General features: G+C 52.4%; 1 non-coding gene across 1 annotated transcript in view; it reads left to right on the top strand.

Annotated features, from left to right (window-relative positions):
• Positions 1 to 4,128: 4,128 nt before the first annotated feature.
• Positions 4,129 to 5,000, top strand: part of LOC124591030 — a 1,910-nt gene continuing 1,038 nt past the window's right edge. The window contains exon 1 of the ribosomal RNA XR_006976891.1: positions 4,129 to 5,000. This exon is cut by the window's right edge and continues 1,038 nt beyond it. This is a non-coding gene — a ribosomal RNA (small subunit ribosomal RNA).

Here is a 5,000-nt window from a genome sequence, read left to right as displayed (position 1 = left end):
CACGTCAGCCACACACCCTTATCACGCACTACTCTCTGCCTGTAACACGCACACAGACAATATGTAAGCACCAGCATGGAACAACACCCAGTGCATCCTCTCCGCCACATTAGACAATCCACACTGTCATAACCAGACTGGGAGGTCCACTCAGAAAACAGAATATCCCACCCACCCGACAACCACCATTGCTCAGCCAAGCCACCAACACCCACACATGTCCTACACAGGGGTGCACCCAACATCACAATACTGCCTCCTCTCACAGCACACAAACAATGGCAGGAATGAAAGACACAGGTCTGCCACAAGCATGGAATGAGAGCGCCGCCTGTCATGAGCCAAAGGTGCATCCTGACGTGGCAAATCAGATGATGCCGCAGGCATCCACTTACTATAATCACAATCAACAAACCGGCCGCCCCGCCCCGCCCCCCATTAAACCTTTCCTTACAACAATGTGTACCTTAACCTAACCTATATCGTACCGTAACCTAACCTATATCGTACCGTAACCTAACCTATGTCGTACCGTAACCTAACCTATGTCGTACCGTAACCTAACCTATGTCGTACCGTAACCTAACCTATGTCGTACCGTAACCTAACCTATGTCGTACCGTAACCTAACCTATGTCGTACCGTAACCTAACCTATGTCGTACCGTAACCTAACCTATGTCGTACCGTAACCTAACCTATGTCGTACCTTAACCTAACCTATGTCGTACCTTAACCTAACCTATGTCGTACCTTAACCTAACCTATGTCGTACCTTAACCTAACCTATGTCGTACCTTAACCTAACCTATGTCGTACCTTAACCTAACCTATGTCGTACCTTAACCTAACCTATGTCGTACCTTAACCTAACCTATGTCGTACCTTAACCTAACCTATGTCGTACCTTAACCTAACCTATGTCGTACCTTAACCTAACCTATGTCGTACCTTAACCTAACCTATGTCGTACCTTAACCTAACCTATGTCGTACCTTAACCTAACCTATGTCGTACCTTAACCTAACCTATGTCGTACCTTAACCTAACCTATGTCGTACCTTAACCTAACCTATGTCGTACCTTAACCTAACCTATGTCGTACCTTAACCTAACCTATGTCGTACCTTAACCTAACCTATGTCGTACCTTAACCTAACCTATGTCGTACCTTAACCTAACCTATGTCGTACCTTAACCTAACCTATGTCGTACCTTAACCTAACCTATGTCGTACCTTAACCTAACCTATGTCGTACCTTAACCTAACCTATGTCGTACCTTAACCTAACCTATGTCGTACCTTAACCTAACCTATGTCGTACCTTAACCTAACCTATGTCGTACCTTAACCTAACCTATGTCGTACCTTAACCTAACCTATGTCGTACCTTAACCTAACCTGTATTGCGCCTTAACCTAACCTGTATTGCGCCTTAACCTAACCTGTATTGCGCCTTAACGTAACCTGTATTGCGCCTTAACGTAACCTGTATTGCGCCTTAACGTAACCTGTATTGCGCCTTAACGTAACCTGTATTGCGCCTTAACGTAACCTGTATTGCGCCTTAACGTAACCTGTATTGCGCCTTAACGTAACCTGTATTGCGCCTTAACGTAACCTGTATTGCGCCTTAACGTAACCTGTATTGCGCCTTAACGTAACCTGTATTGCGCCTTAACGTAACCTGTATTGCGCCTTAACGTAACCTGTATTGCGCCTTAACGTAACCTGTATTGCGCCTTAACGTAACCTGTATTGCGCCTTAACGTAACCTGTATTGCGCCTTAACGTAACCTGTATTGCGCCTTAACGTAACCTGTATTGCGCCTTAACGTAACCTGTATTGCGCCTTAACGTAACCTGCATTGCGCCTTAACGTAACCTGTATTGCGCCTTAACGTAACCTGTATTGCGCCTTAACGTAACCTGTATTGCGCCTTAACGTAACCTGTATTGCGCCTTAACGTAACCGATATTGCGCCTTAACGTAACCTATATTGCGCCGTAACGTAACCTATATTGCGCCGTAACGTAACCCACATTGCCCCTTAACGTAACCCACATTGCCCCTTAACGTAACCCACATTGCCCCTTAACGTAACCCAACACACGTTGGGCCTTAACCCAACACACGTTGGGCCTTAACCCAACACACGTTGGGCCTTAACCCAACACACGTTGGGCCTTAACCCAACACACGTTGGGCCTTAACCCAACACACGTTGGGCCTTAACCCAACACACGTTGGGCCTTAACCCAACACACGTTGGGCCTTAACCCAACACACGTTGGGCCTTAACCCAACACACGTTGGGCCTTAACCCAACACACGTTGGGCCTTAACCCAACACACGTTGGGCCTTAACCCAACACACGTTGGGCCTTAACCCAACACACGTTGGGCCTTAACCTGCTCTGTAATTGTCATACGACGCGTTAAATTAGTGTAGTGTTGCCTAACTGCAACCCCCGCAATATAGTTTGCTACTCGCACTGCCCGGTCCCCAGTGTATCGCTTCATGTTAAACACCTTGCAGCTATACACTGTAATGTGGATGGCAGCAGGACGTACATGCTCAATGCCCTTTGCAGTTGTTCATTGGCATTTGCAGTTGTTCATTGGCATTCGCATGTGCGAAGCACTTAGCCTACGCTGTGGTACGGCCTGTGTCAACTGTCCGCTGATGTTGTACGTCCAAATCACACACTGTACTGCACATTGGTCCTCATGTACTGAATGATACATCGTGGTACATGTGACCGTACAACGACTGCGCCAACAACGGCGAACCATGCGGTCCAAATGTTGTGCACTCAGCTACGTGTCGTCTCCCTATAAGAGCTGGATTGCAGTGTGGTATGCCCTGGATGGCGATCAGCATGAGCCGTCTGTTGATGTAGTGGCGCGTGTTGTCAGACGTAGTCGTCTCTTCTCACACACCGTGATAGCATGGTGCACTGCGTTCCACATCTGCGACATGCGACAGAGGCCGGTTGACAGTCGTTCGCGCAATGGACATCGCATACGTACGGGGGCCACCTTCCACGTGTTCGCGAAGCGTGCACATGTTGTTGCGTGTATGTGGGCAGACATAGTGTGTCGTGACACCTGACACAGGCATGCAACAATCGTTGAATTTGCAAATGGCGATGGACGCCTACGTTTGCTGGTGACGTTATGCAAATGAACAACTGGTAAACCGTTGTGGTGCGGTTGTTCTCGCTAGAGGTGAATCAGTGATGGCGACGATCGGTTGAGCTACCAACCGGTTGTTCCAGCGATACCCACCATGCCCACGAACGTGAATGGCATCTGGGTGTGAAGCGATACGCGGCGGTGGCTGGGTGGGACCGTCCCCGGCCGGTGAGGGGGGGCCTCCCGGCGTGCTGGCCGCGCGGTGCGTGGGCGCACGCGCTACAGCCGGCTGGTGGGGGCGGCCAGTGGCAGGCGCGCCGGCCGACGGAGGCGGCAGGCGGCGCAGCTGCGCGCCGGCGCACCCTGCACGCGGCGCCGTGCGGCCAAAGTAGGTCCTCGCGGGCCCGGTGCGAAGCGCGGTGGACATCTGCAGTGTGCTGGTCCGATTGAGGACTGTGTGCGCTGAGGATGCGCCGCCGCCCGGCGCTCGGCGCCGCGACGCCGTCTGCTGCTCGGTCGCCTCTGCGGTTCTCGCAGGTGGTTTGTATCGCAGCTGTGCGGACGTGTTGGCGCGTGCGCTGTGCTGGGAGAGTTCGCTTCGGCACCCAAGTGGGGCTTTTGTCCTTCTGTGGCGCTGGCGTTGGAGCTGCCGGTCACCGTAGGTGGCGCGTGTTGTCTCCCGCCGGCAATGCCACGACAGCACGCTCCCGGGCCTCTGTCGGCAGCGGCAAGCTCAGTTGGGAGCACGGGTGGTCGCACCTAAAGCGTCTACTCGCCAAACTCCGGGCGATTGCGCCTCTCTCGAACCCGACCAAGTACTTAGGACGGCGCTGCGCGCCGCCGGGACCTGAGAGGGTTTCGAGGTGTATTGTGCAGGGGAGCTCAGCCTCCTCCTGTTTGCAGAATAATTGAGCGGACGCTTGCGTGTTCGCGCGGGCCCCCGGGACACACTCCCGGGCGGCCGGCTGCTCAGCTCTAGTTGACGCAGCTCCCTGGTTGATCCTGCCAGTAGTCATATGCTTGTCTCAAAGATTAAGCCATGCATGTCTCAGTACAAGCCGCATTAAGGTGAAACCGCGAATGGCTCATTAAATCAGTTATGGTTCCTTAGATCGTACCCACGTTACTTGGATAACTGTGGTAATTCTAGAGCTAATACATGCAAACAGAGTCCCGACCAGAGATGGAAGGGACGCTTTTATTAGATCAAAACCAATCGGTCGGCTCGTCCGGTCCGTTTGCCTTGGTGACTCTGAATAACTTTGGGCTGATCGCACGGTCCTCGTACCGGCGACGCATCTTTCAAATGTCTGCCTTATCAACTGTCGATGGTAGGTTCTGCGCCTACCATGGTTGTAACGGGTAACGGGGAATCAGGGTTCGATTCCGGAGAGGGAGCCTGAGAAACGGCTACCACATCCAAGGAAGGCAGCAGGCGCGCGAATTACCCACTCCCGGCACGGGGAGGTAGTGACGAAAAATAACGATACGGGACTCATCCGAGGCCCCGTAATCGGAATGAGTACACTTTAAATCCTTTAACGAGTATCTATTGGAGGGCAAGTCTGGTGCCAGCAGCCGCGGTAATTCCAGCTCCAATAGCGTATATTAAAGTTGTTGCGGTTAAAAAGCTCGTAGTTGGATTTGTGTCCCACGCTGTTGGTTCACCGCCCGTCGGTGTTTAACTGGCATGTATCGTGGGACGTCCTGCCGGTGGGGCGAGCCGAAGGCGTGCGACGCGCCTCGTGCGTGCTCGTGCGTCCCGAGGCGGACCCCGTTGCAATCCTACCAGGGTGCTCTTGAGTGAGTGTCTCGGTGGGCCGGCACGTTTACTTTGAACAAATTAGAGTGCTTAAAGCAG

This window comes from Schistocerca americana, unplaced genomic scaffold, assembly GCF_021461395.2.
Source record: "Schistocerca americana isolate TAMUIC-IGC-003095 unplaced genomic scaffold, iqSchAmer2.1 HiC_scaffold_795, whole genome shotgun sequence".
Classification (NCBI taxonomy): domain Eukaryota; kingdom Metazoa; phylum Arthropoda; class Insecta; order Orthoptera; family Acrididae; genus Schistocerca; species Schistocerca americana.
The sequence above is the reverse complement of the archived record's forward strand: the minus strand, read 5'-3'. Positions and strand labels throughout refer to the sequence as shown.